This window comes from Amblyomma mixtum, chromosome 9 (genome assembly GCF_055824585.1).
Source record: "Amblyomma mixtum isolate Tamu chromosome 9, ASM5582458v1, whole genome shotgun sequence".
In the NCBI taxonomy this organism is placed as follows: domain Eukaryota; kingdom Metazoa; phylum Arthropoda; class Arachnida; order Ixodida; family Ixodidae; genus Amblyomma; species Amblyomma mixtum.
In genome coordinates this window covers 39,984,802-40,004,866 of record NC_143020.1, presented here as the reverse complement: position 1 = coordinate 40,004,866, position 20,065 = coordinate 39,984,802, and the positions used below count along the sequence as shown (strand labels likewise).

Genomic DNA, 20,065 nt, shown 5'->3' with positions numbered 1-20,065 from the left:
TCCTACGTAGTTGCACGAGAACGGCTCTACGTCTTCCCCCCAGCACATCCAACGACCGACTTCTCAAACTAGGTGTACACAACACCTTTGAGGAGCTAAAAGAAGCTACCTTTATGGCACAACTATCCCGTCTATCCAGCTCAGAGGCTGGTCGTACTTTATTGTCCCAGTTGAGCCTGACCCCAATTACAGAGCCTACCGAGGGGGTCTCCCTTTCTGCTACCCTCCGCTCTAACCTCAACGTAACCCCCATCCTCAAGAACATGCACCCTGAGCGAGACAGGGAACGCAGAGTAGCAAGGGCTCGGGCCCTTCACAAACAGTATAGCGAGGACCATGAGGTGGTCTACGTGGACGCAGCGGAATATACGACAGGCTCCCGTATGGCCCTGGCGGTAGCCGACAATAATGCAAAGCTTCTAACCTCCAGCTCAATCATTACCAATTCGACCACAGAGGCAGAAGAGGCAGCCATCGCGCTTGCTCTCATTTCTACATCTGCCACAAAAATTATCTCCGATTCCAAATCTGCAATTTTAAATTATGCGAAGGGCCACATATCTAGCACCGCTGCTCGTTTACTACGTTTCTGGCAGCCCCGGCGCCTCATCACCCTCATCTGGACGCCAGCACATGCTGGCCTCCCTGGCAACGAGGAGGCTCATTCCCTAGCCCGAGGTCTCACATTCCGGGCAGGAGTCGAGCCCCCTCTACGAGCCTCGGAGCGCCTGCTCTCCTTCCGTGATATTCTCTCGTACTACCGAGACAAACGAAGGGAATACGCACCCCCAGCTCCATCCCTCACCATACCGCAGGCTGCACATTGGCGACAACTACAAACCCGAACTGTTCCATACCCAATACTGCTGCATGCCCGATACCCAGACCAATTCCCGTCATCATGCAAACTTTGCGGCAAACCAGGAGACTTCTTACACACCCTCCTCACATGCCCCACCTTCCCTCATCCCCCATCACCAACCGCGGCGGAGTCTTACTGGGAGTCTCTTCTGACCAGCTCGTCCGCTCAAGACCAGCGCCGGATCATCTCCAGCGCTCACAGTAGGATTGCGCTCCAGGGGCTATCCTTCGCGTTGTAAGGGTGCCTCCTCCTCACATTGAGGAGGCATCCAAGTGCCATGTAGGGGGCTTCGCCCCCACGATTTACATCATTGGCAATAAAAGTTTCCACCACATCCACCCCCTCAGCGACAGCCTTTCCCTTTTCTTATAATAAGGAATCTTCAGTGAATGTTCCTGTGGCATACGTGCGTCTCGTATGCACGTGTGCGGGAGGGGAAACGAAGAGGAGGGCGGAGGTTCGGAACGCGGCGAGTTCAGTGCTTTTTGCGTGCGTGCTCGGAACCTCTCCTTTCCTATGTATTTGATTGGCTGGCATCCTTTCCCCAGTATTGGATTGGTTGCTGTCCTCGCCAAGGGCGGAGACAGAAGGCTTGAAACGGAACTCTTCCGGTTAAGCGGGGCTGATTTCGTGTAATCAACGGTTCAGTCATGTTTTAAGTAGTTTTCTCCTTGCTTGTTTCTTCTCGTTTATTCTTGTTAATATATAGTTAACCTTCTTGTCCCGCCATCGAGTAACGTGATTGTTTGCGAGTCCGAACCATCAATTCATCATCATCAAGTGTTTCCTCTCGTCACCACCTGAAGGGGAAACTCAACACCCCCTCTTTGTTGTTATCGCGGCAAACCCTCTGAGGTTGTACGTTGTTACGCTCTCGAGATACCCTCCTCCTCCTTCCATGGTAACCACCCCGCGGATGGTTGCCTGAGTAACCACCTTCGAGTTATGCACTCCGCGCTCTCAGTACTACCCTTGCACGGTAACCGTCCACCTTCCATGATAATCCTCCTTCTTGTAGTTATTGCGGCAAACCCTCTAGGATTGTACATTCTTACACCCCCCAGATGCATTCCTCCTTCAACGTTTACTACCCGAAAGGCTGTTCCCGGGTCGGTGGTGCTGGTTTGAATCCCCAGAAGGGATTAATTACCCTTAAAGCGGCCTTTCGGCTATTGCTCCGTCTAAGCCACTGATTTGAATGATTCTGTCACTACCACTGCTTCTTAAGGCCAGTGCCCTCTGTAAACTTCATGAGTGATTTTGACAGCGATCACCGCTCACTTCCCTTATCAGCCAACTTCTAGTTGCGGATTCCTCATACTCACCATATCCTGTCCCTTCTTTCATTCATTACCACTGACAATTACGCATTCCTCCACATTTGTCCTACCCTCTCCCTCTCACGATAGCCCCGTCCGGCACGAATTCCTTACCTCTCGTCATACCCTCCCATTTTCTTCCCCTGTAATCACCCTGCCGATGGAGCTCATGGCAACCGCTCCCTCACCGGTTACGCTGACTGCTATTATTACTACTACTACTACTAATTCCGCTACTGCACCGGAGCGACTCCCAGGAGCCGGCGCTAAACAGGTGTCGCTGAGAAACATAATCATCATCATCATCAGCCTGACTATGCCCACTGCAGGCCGAAGGCCTCTCGCATGCCTGTCCTAATAATTAAGATGGCATATTACGCTTGTTGGTAACACATGCAGAACAAAAATAGCGCAGGAACAGAACAGGGACAAGCATGGACACACACGAGCGCTAACTTCCAACAGTTTGTTGGAACCGCAGCGCGGTAAATATGCACGACGAGGCGATATTATGCAGGCGCTCGAGGACAAGCAATTTCAATATTTTCTAGATTATCTAGATTACCTGAGAAAATATTGTTTGTCCTCCTGCGCCTGGGCAGTGTATCGCCACATCGTGTATATTTACCGCCCTGCAATTCACAATAAACAGTTGGAAGTTAGCGCTGGTGTGTGTCCTTGCTTGTGCCTGTTCTGTACCTGCGCTACTTTTGTTTGACTGTCCCATTAACCCTGTCGTTTGCCAGTTGCGGCCACCGTATTCCAGCAAATTTCCTAATCTCATCCGCCCATCTAAATTTCAGCCGCTCCCTGCTACGCTTGCCTTCTCTTGGAATCCACTCCGCTACCCTTAAGGACCAGCGGTTATCAAGCCTTCGCATTACATTCCCTTCCCAAGCCCATTTTTTCCTCTTGATTTCGAATAGGATGTCATAACCAGCGTTTTTTACCTCACCCTCTCTGCCCGCTTCCGGTCTTTTAACGTTACACCTATTATTTTTCTTTCCGTGGCTCGTTGCGTTGTCTTTAACTTAAGCCGAACCCCCTTCGCAGAGAAACATTTTGGGGTAATAGCACGCCAAACGCGCCAAATTTTTCACTCGACCATTTGAGGTTTCTTCTTGAAAACTTATAGCCCTTTATAGCACTGGCGAGAGTAATTTGCCTAAACGTTTTTTGGAAAACATTTTATGGTCATGTGGCACCTCTTTTACTTTTCCAGACGAGTGGGAAAGTGGAAATAAATTTTTTTATTTCAGGAAGGGTAAAATGAAGAAACAGCACGTATGAAGAATATTTTGTTGTGTATTTAATCTTAGCGGATACTAAACTAAAACACCTCTAATGTCTCACAAAATATGTTGGGCACAGAAGAAGATGTTTTTCTTGTAAAATTCTTAATGCGTCTTTCTTTTTTTGTTGTCTGGAAACATGCAAGGGCTGTCACATATATCCTAAATCCCCCCCCCCCCCCGCGTCTACCCAAAAATGAAGTATTCAGGCAAATTACTTTCGTAAGTCTTATAAAAAGAACACTACTTCTGGAGGCCGCCGCGGTGGCTCAGTGGTTATGGTGCTCGGCTGCTGACCCGAAAGACGCGGGGTCGATCCCGGTCGCGGCGGCTGAGTTTCTTCAAGGCGAAACTCTAGAGGCCCGTGTGCTGTGCGATGTCAGTGGACGTTAAAGAACCCCAGGTGGTCGAAATTTCCGGAGCCCTCCACTACGGCGTCTCTCATAGCATTAGTCACTTTGGGACGTTAAACCCCATAAACCAAAGCGCATTTCTTCTGGAATAAGCTGGCACGAGTCGGGAGAGAATTCTGGTGTTTTTTGGCGCGGATTGTCCGGGCTGTATACAAAAGGATCGAATAAACTAGATGTGAATTGCTGCGAGATCTTTCAGGCAAGTATAGCCTCCAACAGCTTCTATTCGCTGCATGGTCTTCGACAGCAAATACCTTGGTAAAGACATATTACCGGATGCGTAGTTTGAAGTGGATTGCACAAATTAAGTTGGCGCCACAATTTTTAGCTTCTCTCCGCTCGTGGCTGATTTGATAGATGACCAGGGACCATTACTCATGGGCTCTCAGAGCAGACAAGCCATGGTACTTTACTGCGAAGCACCTGCCTGTTCTACGTAGGTGTTTTTTTCTGGACACTGAAGCTCTCATGGCTTCCACAGATGGTTCGTGGCCGGTTTAGTGTTTCTACAGCTGCATGTGGCGAGCAACTATGGCACGCGTTGAAGAGCAAAGAAAACCTGAAAGTTGCTCGTGCATGTAAACAATTGTTGGAGCTTCTGGGAAATCTAACCGAAGAACGCAGAGAGCCGGATTTTAGATCTGAGTTCTCTAGTTAGGGCTCCCTGAAATAGAAGCCTGTAATTCGTGCGCGATTGACCCCATACAATGAGACAAATTGTCTTTGAATGCTCTTCCAGGTCTCCGATTTTCCAGGCCAACGGGAGCGGATGCCTGCAACGTCGGCTGCGGCAAACGGTACGTGCTTCTCCTACCCAATCTCTCCTATGGCCACTAATCTGCTCGAAAACCGACATAACTGCCTAAGGAGGACAGGAAAGCCGCCCATTACGGGCATAATCCGACCTATTCTGAGAGAAGAACAATTATCGGACCGAGACGCCAAGCCGCACAGCTAGGCCGCACTAGGATTCCTCCCCTCCGCCGACTCCGTGGGCGACGGCAGCCGTTGTCATGGAGGTAACGGTTGAAGGCCGCACCATCACCGCGGAAGAGCAAAACTCAAGCGACTGGACACCGGTGCTGTATAAAGCCTACGCCTCCCGACCAGCCAGTTCGCCGAAACCTTACCGCTCCGACAACGCTACCTCAGACGCAGCTCACCCGAACGCCAACAACGCGTCGCGCCACGCAGCTGCCGTAACCGGCAGCGGCAAGACGCCGGCCCGTCTACCACCTGCGACTAAGGAGGCTCGCCTCGCAGTACAGCGGAGCAAGCAGCTGCCACCACTCCCACCGAACGCTATTCGAGTAGTCGTTCGCCCGCGAGGTGAACTACGGCTCCTAGATGTCCCAGCACCCCGGCTCTTGAAGACAGTGCAGACCCAGCTCGACATCATTCCACCGGACGACTTCTGCCTGCGCGTCCACCCGACGAACAATACTTTCACCATGGACACCACACATTTCCCAACAGTCGAGACTCTCAAGACGCTGACCTCTCTCACCATCGAAGGCAAAACATATCCCTGCGCGGCATACGTAGCACCACCACCGGGGGCTACCAGAGGAGTCATCACGAACGCCTATGGCGACGAGACGCCGACGCAACTGTACCACGACCTGGTAAAAAGAAATCCTGAATACACCATTCTAGCAGCACGACGCATGGGAAAGACACACTCCATCCGGATCACCTTCGACGAAACCACAGTACCTCACTCCATCAAATACATGGGAGCCATCCACCACTGCACCCCATACCGTGGCAGTCCGGATGCCTATACTAACTGCAGACAGCCGGGTCACCGCCATGACATATGCTCGAGTCCCAAGACATATATCTGCCCCCGTTGTGGAACACAACACTCCCAAGAAGACACACTTTGCACGCCTAAGTGCATTCTGTGCGAGGGCTCACACCTGACAGGCACGGGATCCTGCAAGGGACGCAACATCCACCAGCCACGGAAACAGCCAAACCACCCACAAACGCAGCAGCACGACTTGGTCCTATCCAGAGAAAATTTTCCCCATTTGTCATCCGGACTCCCACAGCCCAACCAAAACAAACCAGCTTGGTCAGTGCCGTTGAAACAAGTCTGGGACACCTCCACCTCTTCACACAGGCGCACGACATCCTTGCCTGCACAACCCAGTCTACAACAAGCCCTGGCAAAATCTCAGGAGGAGGCAGCAGCGGCTAAAGCAGAAGCTACAGCAGCCCGAGCAGAAGCCGCCGCCTTGCGTTAACACATCGCCAAGCTGGAAGCCCAGATAAGTGCTCTTGCCGCTCGTCCTACCCTTCCACCTGCTCCCACTCCTACCACATCCCAAACTCCTCCTCCCAACCCGCCTACCGCCGATACCTCGTCCTCCCACTCCGAGCCTAATTCCTCTCCTGATTTGCTAGCAATGGAGGCTGACACTGATCCCTTTACAAATTCACCTCCGTGCACAACGCCTTCCCCCTCCACACCCATCTCACTAAACAACATACCAACCCTGCTTGAATCATTTGCAGCTCGCTTTGAGGCAAAACTGCAGGAAGCTATAACTCGCATCAACGAGGAATACACACCCATCAAAGACGCAGTAATCCGCATAACACAAGACAACGCTATTCTTAACCACCGATTCGATGTGCAAACTCAAGGATTCTCTGAACGCTGTAACGATCTTGAGTCCCGACTCCCAAAGCGTGACCCCACACCAAACAGACGCAAGAAGCCCAAAGCACCGGAGGAACAGACCAACCCTATCCCTACCATAGTTCAGGGCTCCCAACCCCCCGTTACAGCTCCCTCCTCTATAGATTGTCATGATGGCAGTTCCACTCCGTAATCTTACACTCTGGCAGTGGAACTGCCGGGGATTTGGTCACAAGCGTCACGTAATCCACCAACTGCTGTCCTGCGCTGCAGGACCCGACATCCTTGCCCTGCAGGAACCCTCAAACCCACTCACCCTACCCGGCTATGTCCTGTTCTGCCCACATCCCCCACACCCCCATTTCTGGTTCGTCGTTCAATCACCACCATCTCCCATTCCATAGTGATTGAAGACATTGATTACCTTTTTATTGAGCTTGTGCCGCAACACACTCGAGCGAACAGTGTCTTCATCCTAAATGTTTATAGCCACCCTAAGTGCCTTCAAGGTAACTTCGAACGCCTCTTTACGCTCGCGAAGCGCATAGCCAACAAGTGCCCCTTAGTCGTCGTGGGAGACTTTATCGCCCCACATACAGCCTGCGGTTACCCACACGACACACCGAAAGGACGTCGGGTATGGTTAGCCGCGCAACAAGCCGGTCTCTCCCTTCTCACAGACCCCACCTCTCCTACACGCACGGGAAACAGTTTCTGTAAAGACACTACGCCAGACCTCACGTTCGCACATCGCCTCCCTCACGCCACATAGTGCAACACACAAGAGAATCTTGGTAGTGACCATTTCATCATCGAGATTCTCTTACACATTCAACTACATCGCAGGCCTCTCAGAGGCTCCACTCTTACAAAGTGGGACTCTTTCCGCTCATGTAGAACAGCACGCACTTTCGTCCCCATCACGGACATCACCGCACGGACCGAGAAGCTAAAAAGCGATGTCCGATCCGTAACTTTTACTCTACCCGAAGACTGCCCAAGCGACACAATTGACTCCCGCCTCCTACATTTATGGGAGGCTAAAAGAGGCCTAGAGCGCCGCTGGCAAAGGCAGCGATGGAACCGGACACTTAAGCGTCGCCTCGCCCGCCTTAACAAAGAGATAGAAACACACGCAGCGAATCTTTCACGTCAGAACTGGGAATCTATCTGCAACAAGCTTGATGGCAATATGAGTGTGCCTCAGACCTGGAACCTTTTTCGGCACTTAATAGACTCCACTCTCTCTAAGACTGCCCAGAGACACGCCCTCACCAAACTCATACATGCTTCAGATATACCACCACCAGACCTCCTCCAAGAACTTCGAAATCAATACTTCCCCACATACCCTCCTGCCCACCACCCTGATTATGCAGGCCCCCCTAACGACCAGCTTGACCAACCCATTGCAGAAGCAGAGGTCCAGGCTGAACTCCAGACGCTTAACACGTCCTCAGCCCCCGGCCCAGACGGGGTACATAACAAGGCTCTCAGGAATCTCGACGCACAATCCATTGCTGCACTTACAGAATACTTTAATGAGTGCTGGCGACTGGGCACCCTCCCACCACAATGGAAAGAGGCAAGAGTCATTTTCATACCCAAACCTGGCAAACCTCTGCTTACTTCTAACCTCAGACCCATCTCCCTCACATCTTCTGTTGGCAAACTCATGGAGCATGTACTCCAGTGCAGGCTTTGCCAATACCTAGAAAGCAACAATCTCATGCCCACTAGCATGTTTGGATTTCGACCAGGGCTTTCCACACAGGACGTCTTCTTGCAGCTAAAACATCACATTATCAACTCACAGACCTTCGACACTAAAGCTATCCTGGGGGTGGATCTCACTAAGGCATTTGATAACGTTACACACTCAGCTATCCTAGAAAACCTTACGACCCTGGGAGTTGGCGCCAGGATGTACAACTACATCCGAGACTTCCTCAGCCACCGCACAGCCACGCTTACCTTCGGCGACCACAGCCTACCAGGGATCACGCTGGGAGCACGAGGTACGCCGCAGGGAGCCGTCCTCTCCCCTATTTTATTCAACATAGCACTTCTTCACTTACCACAACAGCTAGCTCAAATTCCCGACATCCATTTGAGCCTCTACACCGACGACATCACTGTCTGGGCAAACCATGGCAGCGATGCCGAAATAGAAGAACACCTACAATTGGCACTAACCACCATCGACGCATATGTACGGGAGCGTGGCCTGACCTGCTCCCCTTCAAAATCGGAGCTTTTCCTCTACCGGCCCAAGCAACACGATTCAGTCAATGCACCCACCTCCCTCGCCCTAGGTACCCATCCCATCCCACTAGTACACAAAATCCGCGTGCTAGGACTGGTTCTCCACTCCCACGGTGCTCACGGAGAAGTCATAATACACTTCAAACACACGCTCAACACACTACTCGATTGATTCGCCGCATAGCGAACCGCAGGGCTGGCCTACGCGAGCGAAACACGACTCGCCTCACCCAGGCTTACATCATAAGCCGCACAACATATGCCCTTCCATACTTACCCCTCAAACAGAAGGAGAGAGACCGGGTTAATGCGCTCCTACGTAGTTGCACGAGAACGGCTCTACGTCTTCCCCCCAGCACATCCAACGACCGACTTCTCAAACTAGGTGTACACAACACCTTTGAGGAGCTAAAAGAAGCTACCTTTATGGCACAACTATCCCGTCTATCCAGCTCAGAGGCTGGTCGTACTTTATTGTCCCAGTTGAGCCTGACCCCAATTACAGAGCCTACCGAGGGGGTCTCCCTTTCTGCTACCCTCCGCTCTAACCTCAACGTAACCCCCATCCTCAAGAACATGCACCCTGAGCGAGACAGGGAACGCAGAGTAGCAAGGGCTCGGGCCCTTCACAAACAGTATAGCGAGGACCATGAGGTGGTCTACGTGGACGCAGCGGAATATACGACAGGCTCCCGTATGGCCCTGGCGGTAGCCGACAATAATGCAAAGCTTCTAACCTCCAGCTCAATCATTACCAATTCGACCACAGAGGCAGAAGAGGCAGCCATCGCGCTTGCTCTCATTTCTACATCTGACACAAAAATTATCTCCGATTCCAAATCTGCAATTTTAAATTATGCGAAGGGCCACATATCCAGCACCGCTGCTCGTTTACTACGTTTCTGGCAGCCCCGGCGCCTCATCACCCTCATCTGGACGCCAGCACATGCTGGCCTCCCTGGCAACGAGGAGGCTCATTCCCTAGCCCGAGGTCTCACATTCCGGGCAGGAGTCGAGCCCCCTCTACGAGCCTCGGAGCGCCTGCTCTCCTTCCGTGATATTCTCTCGTACTACCGAGACAAACGAAGGGATTACGCACCCCCAGCTCCATCCCTCACCATACCGCAGGCTGCACATTGGCGACTACAAACCCGAACTGTTCCATACCCAATACTGCTGCATGCCCGATACCCAGACCGATTCCCGTCATCATGCAAACTTTGCGGCAAACCAGGAGACTTCTTACACACCCTCCTCACATGCCCCACCTTCCCTCATCCCCCATCACCAACCGCGGCGGAGTCTTACTGGGAGTCTCTTCTGACCAGCTCGTCCGCTCAAGACCAGCGCCGGATCATCTCCAGCGCTCACAGTAGGATTGCGCTCCAGGGGCTATCCTTCGCGTTGTAAGGGTGCCTCCTCCTCACATTGAGGAGGCATCCAAGTGCCATGTAGGGGGCTTCGCCCCCACGATTTACATCATTGGCAATAAAAGTTTCCACCACATCCACCCCCTCAGCGACAGCCTTTCCCTTTTCTTATAATAAGGAATCTTCAGTGAATGTTCCTGTGGCATACGTGCGTCTCGTATGCACGTGTGCGGGAGGGGAAACGAAGAGGAGGGCGGAGGTTCGGAACGCGGCGAGTTCAGTGCTTTTTGCGTGCGTGCTCGGAACCTCTCCTTTCCTATGTATTTGATTGGCTGGCATCCTTTCCCCAGTATTGGATTGGTTGCTGTCCTCGCCAAGGGCGGAGACAGAAGGCTTGAAACGGAACTCTTCCGGTTAAGCGGGGCTGATTTCTTGTAATCAACGGTTCAGTCATGTTTTAAGTAGTTTTCTCCTTGCTTGTTTCTTCTCGTTTATTCTTGTTAATATATAGTTAACCTTCTTGTCCCGCCATCGAGTAACGTGATTGTTTGCGAGTCCGAACCATCAATTCATCATCATCAAGTGTTTCCTCTCGTCACCACCTGAAGGGGAAACTCAACACCCCCTCTTTGTTGTTATCGCGGCAAACCCTCTGAGGTTGTACGTTGTTACGCTCTCGAGATACCCTCCTCCTCCTTCCATGGTAACCACCCCGCGGATGGTTGCCTGAGTAACCACCTTCGAGTTATGCACTCCGCGCTCTCAGTACTACCCTTGCACGGTAACCGTCCACCTTCCATGATAATCCTCCTTCTTTTAGTTCTCGCGGCAAACCCTCTAGGATTGTACATTCTTACGCCCCCCAGACACATTCCTCCTTCAACGTTTACAACCTGAAAGGCTGTTCCCGGGTCGGTGGTGCTGGTTTGAATCCCCAGAATGGATTACCCTTACAGCGGCCTTTCGGCTATTGCTCCGTCTAAGCCACTGATTTGAATGATTCTGTCACTACCACTGCTTCTTAAGGCCAGTGCCCTCTGTAAACTTCATGAGTGATTTTGACAGCGATCACCGCTCACTTCCCTTATCAGCCAACTTCTAGTTGCGGATTCCTCATACTCATCATATCCTGTCCCTTCTTTCATTCATTACCACCCTACAATTACGCATTCCTCCACATTTTTCCTACCCTCTCCCTTCCACGATAGCCCCGTCCGGCACGCATTCCTTACCTCTCGTCATACCCTCCCATTTTCTTCCCCTGTAATCACCCTGCCGATGGAGCTCATGGCAACCGCTCCCTCACCGGTTACGCTGACTGCTATTATTACTACTACTACTACTAATTCCGCTACTGCACCGGAGCGACTCCCAGGAGCCGGCGCTTAACAGGTGTCGCTGAGAAACATAATCATCATCATCATCAGCCTGACTATGCCCACTGCAGGTCGAAGGTCTCTCGCATGCCTGTCCTATTAATTAAGATGGCATATTAAGCTTGTTGGTAACACATGCAGAACAAAAATAGCGCAGGAACAGAACAGGGACAAGCATGGACACACACGAGCGCTAACTTCCAACAGTTTGTTGGAACCGCAGCGCGGTAAATATGCACGACGAGGCGATATTACGCAGGCGCTCGAGGACAAGCAATTTCAATATTTTCTAGATTATCTAGATTACCTGAGAAAATATTGAAATTGTTTGTCCTCCTGCGCCTGCGCAGTGTATCGCCACATCATGTATATTAACCACCCCGCAATTCACAATAAACAGTTGGAAGTTAGCGCTGGTGTGTGTCCTTGCTTGTGCCTGTTCTGTACCTGCGCTATTTTTGTTTGACTGTCCCATTAACCCTGCCGTTTGCCAGTTGCGGCCACCGTATTCCCGCAAATTTCTTAATCTCATCCGCCCACCTAACTTTCTGCCGCTCCCTGCTATGCTTGCCTTCTTTTGGAATCCACTCCGTTACCCTTAAGGACCAGCGGTTATCTTTCCTTCGCATTACATGCCCTGCCCAAGCCCATTTCTTTCTCTTGATTTCGAATAGGATGTCGTAACCAGCGTTTGTTCCCTCACGTTCTCTGCCCGCTTCGGGTCTTTTAACGTTACACCTATCATTTTTCTTTCCGTGGCTCGTTGCGTTGTCTTTAAGTTAAGCCGAACCCCTTTCGCAGAGAAACATTGGGGGGTAATACCACGCCAAACGCGCCAAATTTTTCACTCGACCATTTGAGGTTTCTTCTTGAAAACTTATAGCCCTCTATAGCACTGGCGAGAGTAATTTGCCTACACGTTTTTTTGGAAAAACATCTTATGGTCATGTGGCACCTCTTTTACTTTTCTAGACGAGTGGGGATGTGGGAATAACTTCTTTATTTCAGGAAAGGTAAAATGAAGAAATAGCACGTATGAAGAATATTTCATTGTGTATTTAATCTTAGCGGATACTAAACTAAAACCCCTCTAATGTTTCACAAAATATGTTGGGCACAGAAGATGTTTTTCTTGTAAAATTCTTAATGCGTCCTTCTTTTTCTCTTGTCTGGAAACATCCAAGGGGTGTCCCATATATCCTAACCCCCCCCTCCCCCCCGCGCCCCCCAAGAAATGAAGTATTCAGGCAAATTACTTTCGTAAGTCTGATAAAAAAAAACACTACTTCTTCTGGAGGCCGCCGCGGTGGCTCAGTGGTTATGGTGCTCGGCTGCTGACCCGAAATGCGCGGTTTCGATCCCGGCCGCGGCGGTCGAATTTCGATGGAGGCGAAATTCTAGGGGCCCGTGTACTGTGCAATGTCAGTACAAGTGAAAGAACCCTAGGCGGTCGAAATTTCCGGAGCCCTTCACTACGGCGTCCCTCATAGCCTGAGTCGCTTTGGGACGTTAAACCCCACAAACCAAACCATACTTCTGGAATAAGTTGGTACGAGTCGAGAGAGAAGTCTGGTGTTTTTTGGCGCGTATTGTCCGGGCTGTATACGAAAGGATCGAATAAACTAGATCTGTATTGCTGCGAGATCTTTCAGGCAAGTATAGCCTCCAACAGCTGCTACTCGCTGCATGGTCTTCGACAGCAAAAACCTTGGTAAAGACATATTACCGGATGCTTAGTATGAAGTGGATTGCACAAATTAAGTTGGCGTCACAATTTTCAGCTTCTCTCCGCTCGTGGTTGATTTGATAGATGACCAGGGACCATTACTCATGGGCTCTCAGAGCAGACAAGCCATGGTACTTTACTGCGAAGCACCTGCCTGTTCTACATAGGTGTTGTTTTCTGGACACTGAAGCTCTCATGGCTTCCACAGATGGTTCGTGGCCGGTTTAACGTTTTTATAGCTGCTTGTGGCGAGCAACTATGGCACGCGTTGAAGAGCAAAGAAAACCTGAAAGTTGCTCGTACATGTAAACAAATGTTGGAGCTTCTGGGAAATCTAACCGAAGAACGCAAAGAGCCGGATTTCAGATCTGAGTTCTCTAGTTAGGGCTCCCTGAAATAGAAGCCTGGAATTCGTGCGCGATTGACCCCATACAATGATAGAAATCGTCTTTGAATGCTCTTCCAGGTCTCCGATTTTCGGCGCGATTAGACATATTTATCAGTGAATTTACAGGATAGTCTTTGAAGCACTAATGCAAATGATGGAGGGAATGGAGGCCTATCAGTTTTTGAAATCTTCAAATGATTTGGATGGTATCGAAAAAATTGCGACGACACATTGGCAACTAAAGTCTTGGGAGGTGAAAGCCGAGGACGCAATGCCGTTACGACTTCCGGTGGATGTGACGTCACACCGTTCCCGTGGCTATATCGATACCCAAATTATACATCTTTCGGGGATCTTAAGTGTTAATTACGCTTAATTACACATTTTTCCATCTAATTTGACAGAAATACGACGTTTTTCCGACTATTTTGTGACAATGTTCACTATGCCGTGACGACTTCCGATGCATGTTACGTCACACCGTTCCCGTGGCTATATCGATGCCCGCGCTATTTCGACGCAATTTCGACATTTTTGCCTATGATTAGTAATTACTATAAAGTGATCAAACTTGGCTTCTAGGTTCATTTTTTGCTCTTCTATCTGAAGCAACCATTGGTTTTCTTTTACTTTTTTACTTCCCCAGTTAAACGCGTGTGACATGGTTTGTCAACGGACAGACGACAGTATGAGCCATTGAAGGCTTCCGCGTTAAAAGTGCTGTTCGCAAACGTACCCCGCACTGTTTTCAGCTCAGCGGCACTTTGACTTTCTCAGTGAGGCGTCAGAAAAAACTCCTTTCTGTTGGATGTGTGCCAGTCACCTGGCCAACCGGCATTTCAAGAAAGAGCACGTGTATTGGGACACCTCAAACAATGCCTCCTTGGTGACCGTCGCCTAAAGCTTTCTCTGCGCCCCCATGAACAATGGCTTAATTGCAGCCCATAATTACCGGACGCTAGGCGAGAAGTCGAAGTTTGCAAATGCACAGTGCACATTCGCTTCATTCTGACAGCAGGTTACAATCGGCGCTCAGTCGCAACGAAATGTCGCGACTGGTTTCCCTGAGCAGTGACACCTCCATACATCTTAGTCCGCATAACTGATATTTGCAAACGACACGTGTGCAACCTCCTTTCGCATTTCATGCATTATTTGAGTATGGAAGGCTGTGTCTACTCACCATATTAATCCGTTTAATGTAGGCGCCTGACAGAATTCTTACGTCTATATACTCTCTCCATTGGGTAGATCTCAATATCTTTGCGTCCTGTTCGAAAGAGGTCTGGACCACCCAGTGTGATGGGTGGTTCCGTATCAATAACTTAAACTCGCTGCCCAATCCCAGAGGTTTTGTTGAGAACATTACAGAAGTCTTTACTTTGGTTCCGTAAAGCTCCACTTCAAAACTGCAAAAAAAAGAACATAACGGTACGCCACTAGATCATTGTTTTAGCATCAAAGTGTTACTTCTTTTTTTTTTTTTGCTTTGCACCTTAAAGATGCACTGAAGAGAAATCTGAGCTCGTATTTTTACCGTTGGAACTCGAACTATACGTTCCGAGCGTTCCTGGAAACTCCGAATTAAGTCCCTGGGAGTCCGATTTCCCTAATTTAAATTAGTTTAATGTCGGGTTCCCACCCTTTTTTTTTAAATTCCCCGCATACGGTGGGAGGAGCAGACTTAACCTTTCAGCCAGTCTCGTGTCGACTTGCGGCTCTGCCATCAGCGGAGTGATACGTAGTGATCGGCGAAAGCAAAGAGTCCACGCGTATGTTTATTTCCGTGGGCCTAATTCGCAGCTATATAGTCTCTGGCTAGACCTATTTATTCAAGGAAGCCTAAAACAAACAAAATAAAAGCGAAAGCAAAGTTTCCACGCGACTGCCTGAAAGGCACTCCATGCGTTGGTCCACTCCTCCCACCGGATGCGGGGAATTAATAAAGGCTGGAGCCGGTTGTTAATCCCATTTCATTAGGCAAATCGGCCACACAGGGCAATAAATTGAAGTTTCTAAGAATGCTAGGAACGTGTAAATCGAGTTTCCGCGGCAAAAAGACGAGATTCCTCTGCACTTTTAACTTTACTCGTCTATGACTTCGTAAAGGAGAAATACATATTGATTCTTTTATTAATTTTCTGATATCTATGCGTACCTTTTTCATGTATGACCGAGAGATGATGTAGGAGACAACTTGATACCAAAGTCGTTATTTTCCAGGTGCTATACGATAAGCTGAGCATCGGCGACGTATCGGGCAGGTGCGGCGTTTGATCCCCAGTGCCGTCGAGTAGATACCACTGATACAACGGGTACTAGCTTTTCGTAGTGAAAAGCTTGGAAAATGCTTGAAAAAAAAAAAAGCTAACTTTCTCTACTATTCTATTGATGTTTTATGATGAAAAACATCCGCCGTGCGTCTACTAATTACAGCCCTGTGTTCTGGATACATTTAGAAAATGAGCGTTTGAATCAGAGCGTAATTCGTCTGCCTTTGTTGATTGCCGCTTGAGTTCTTGGGCTTGCAGTCGTACTCTTATAGCGCACTAGCTATATTCAAAAGCACTCGTTCTGTATATGTTCAACTGTGATGGGACATAGTGACTGAGGACAAAGTGCGTGGCAAGAAATTTACGGCATTTACAAAATGTTGCGAGAGCTATGGAAACGTAGGCATTATAAATGAGCTGGTTAAAGCGCGAGAGAAACTGGGAAAGACCCAGTATTGTTCGCTGCCAAAAAGCGTCCGTTATCGCATGACCATCACGTGAAAATAACCGGTGCCGCGCGCCTCGGGATCTCTTCTTTGTTACGTAACTATCTGGATCGGACGCACGGCGTGGTCTTCCACGGCTGTTCTACGGGGCATCAGTTCCTGGAAGAAAAAGCCGAGGACACTATGCCGTGACGACTTCTGGTGAATGTGTCGTCACATCGTTCTTGTCGCTATATCAATACCCAAATTATACCTCTTTCGGGGATCTTAAGTGTTAATTACGCTTAATTACATATTTTTCCGAGGACACTATGCCGTTCTTGTCGCTATATCGATTCCCAAATTACACATCTTTCGCGGATCTTAATTGTTAATTGCGCTTAATTACACGCTTTTTCATCTAATTTGACGCAAATCCGATGTTTTTGCGACCATTCTGTTACAATTTTCACTATGCCGTGACGACTTCCGATGCATGTGACGTCACACTGTTGCCGTGGCTATTTCGACGCAATTTCAACCTTTTTACCTATAATTAAGTAACTAATTACTCTACGATCATCAAACGACTTCTACGTTCATTTTTTCCTCCTCTATCCGAAGCCACAATTTGTATTCTCCTATCGCTTTAGCTCCTCCTTAAGAGCATTACATGACAGCGTTAATGCGGCAATACCCACATATGCAGAACTGCTAATTCTCTGCTTTACATTCATAGATCCCTGGGAGTCCTCATACTCCTCCTGGCGGAGTGGTGCAGCGGTTAAACGATGCGCCACTGCCCCGACAGGTGGCTGTTCCAAACACAGCCACTGGGGGTGTTTGTGAGGCCCAACTTTCTCTTCCCGAGCCTCCTTTCGCGACCGGTAATTAATTTAACTGCCACCTACCACGGTGGGCAGTTTGCACGCTCTCCGGTGGCAGGTTGTGGTGGCAGATGATAACACCGGCGGGTAGCAAGAAGGGCCCACAGAAGTGGCTTGGATCGGCTGGGCGATAGGCGCCGGCACCGGTTCAGGGTCTTGGGCAGGCAATGGAGGGGGGTGACGATCGCTATTGTTGGTATTGCTGTCACCGGTTTGGCCTTCGTATCCTGCTCCGTGTGGCCTGCAGTATAAGGCGGACCTTTGGTGGGACTGGGTATGGGGCTAACAGGCTTGGTCTTCGCCGGGACCTGGCGAGTATCAGCTGGCCGCAGCATCGACGTTGCGGCAGAGGCCTGTTGAGCTGTGGGCGGTAGTGACGTGGCAAGTGGAGATGCCGGAAGCCGCGACACGGCTGCTGCCGCATAGTCTTCCTTGGCTGCAAGTGGCTCTGGCGACAACGTCAATGAGGGCGATGTGGTGGGGACTGGGCACAATTTGTGTCTGGGTTGGAACTCTTGCACTGAGCCGCAGCAGGGGCATCGTTCGAGGGGTTCGCGGGCGGCAAGGGACAACTGCAAGGAGGCAGATCCAAAGACGCGCAGAGGACAGCTCTGGGAGCAGGACGTGCTCCAAAACCCGTGTTGAGCCCACCTTGTGTATTATCGAGAGCGACGGCCGGGTCGGAGGCGCTGGGTAGGAATGACGGCGAGGCGGGGAGGAGCTGCGGAGGCGGGTAGGGTTCTGATGCAGGAGGCATGAGCGCGAGGGAGGCCGGTGCTGGGCCAGAGGCTGGCGGCGGCGAAAGCTGGTCCGCTGCGTCGCAGAGCGGCAGCGGAACATAGCAGAAGCCGAAGTAGAGCAAGACGGCCGCACGCAGCTCATCGTATAGCCAGCATACCAAGGAACAGCAGGCGAGTCGGCGCTGAAGTCGGGCGGGAGGATATCACGGAGGTATGCGTGGTTGAACAGCTGGATAGTGGCGCAGTTCATGCACAGCGCAGCCTCGATCTCAGCGAACAACCCGCCAACGCCTTGACGCCGGAACGCTGGTAGCTGGGTCCTGCCAGTACCCCATCCTGGAACGCCGCTGCTGAAGCAGGGGTGGTTCGTCGGGTGACCACGTTGTAGAGGTCGATGTGGAGGTCACCCACGTTTATTTGACGGCTGTCGGAGAGTTAATAGAGGCAGAGCGGCGGCGGCAGCGGCGGACTGAGGCTAAGGTCGTTGATGTTATTAGCCTTTGAACACATGGTACATACCAACACGGGGGGGGGGGATCGACCAAGAATCGGCAGGCAAAGGCTGCTATTCACCTGTACATACTAAAATCAAAAGAAAAGCACACGGGAGAGCAAAACCGGGGGAGTCTACCATAAGGAGGGCAGAGTCCCGAGCGTTCTCTTGCGCGGGCCCACCACTTCGTCTTCCTTGCGCATGCTGAAACGGTGGCGCCTCATGTACCTTTCCAACTGCTTTTATGCCCTTGAGGCAATAAATAACGTTATCAACAAGCTGGAATTGATGGCAGCACACCCGGAGTTTGTGGGCCCAAATGCTGTTCAGGAATCTCTGAATGCAAAGTAGGGAATGACCAATGCCGCATAGATAGGCATTATGCCTATTTCATTTACACCATCGCTGAATACCCTCAAGGCTTAGCTTAAGTGTACCCTGCAAGTTTTTAGTTTAATCTAAAATGAGGATATATTTTTGGCGTAACTTTTAACGAATGTTCTGCTGACAACTGAAGAATGAGCAAGTTCCTTGAGTGGAATGACTCATCGAGAGATTGGCTGCGCCCTCTATCATGCGTCCTAATAGCGAGCTCCAAAAGATTGAGAGAGGGTGGCATACAGTACTAAGTCACAAGGAGCTAAGCTCTCTTGAAACTGTGTACCAGGCACCGTTTTGTGGAACCTTTTTTTCTTGCGAAAGCAACACTCCGACAGCCAAAGCGAGACCTCAGGTGGCCGCCGTAGCTACACTGACCTTGTTTCAATTGGTCGAATGGGTTGTGACGTCACAGTTCGCAAATTTCAAACCATGCAACGAATTAAAGGGATCGCATATTGGTGCTCTAAGTAAGTGGGACTAAGTTTAGTAAATTTCTGAATTAACCAATTAGCATAATTATCCTCTCTAGTCACACCAGATAAATAAATAAAACTGAGCAGAAAATTGGTCGAGTTGGGGAATCGAACCAGGGTTTCTGGAGTTCGAGACGAGCACGCTAACGACTCGGCCATGCCAGCTCGATGGATTGGAATGAACAAAGGAGCGTCTAGGGAATACGGTGTCTTCGTTCGCTCCCATCTTCCTCCCTTTCTGTTACGGCGAGGTTCAGGTGTCCACTGAGATATACGAGACAGGTTCACTTCCTTCCCTCAAAAAACAATTTACCGACGAGTGAGGCGTAGAGCCGAACGGGCGATGGCTGCCATCCTTCCCCACTCCGGCATGTGCCCTATGCCTTCTTCTCTCCACATCCTTTCCCTCTGCCCGACGGACCCTCCCCCGCGGGACCTAGAGAACCTCAAGACCTGGGAGGACTGGGAGACCCTGCTGCGCTCGGAGGACCCGGCCGTGCAGACCATCGCCCCCGGCCGGGCTGCCAGTGTTATGGACCTTAGGAACATAAACACTTGAGTGCAGTGGGATCGTGCGGGGACCCCGGGGCGTTCCCCGAATTCTTCTTGAAATAAAGTTTTTCTCTCTCTCTGTGGACTCCCTGGCAGCGCCGCAAGACGCTGTCGCGTTCCACTCTTAGAGGCGAAGCTTAACATCTAACCCACACATCAGTCACAAAAGCAGCAACACCA

The 20,065-nt window shown here is 50.3% G+C and overlaps 1 pseudogene; it reads left to right on the top strand.

Moving 5' to 3' along the window:
• Positions 1-4,889: 4,889 nt before the first annotated feature.
• Positions 4,890-6,838, top strand: LOC149328810 (uncharacterized; annotated as a pseudogene).
• The last annotated feature ends 13,227 nt before the right edge of the window (positions 6,839-20,065 follow it).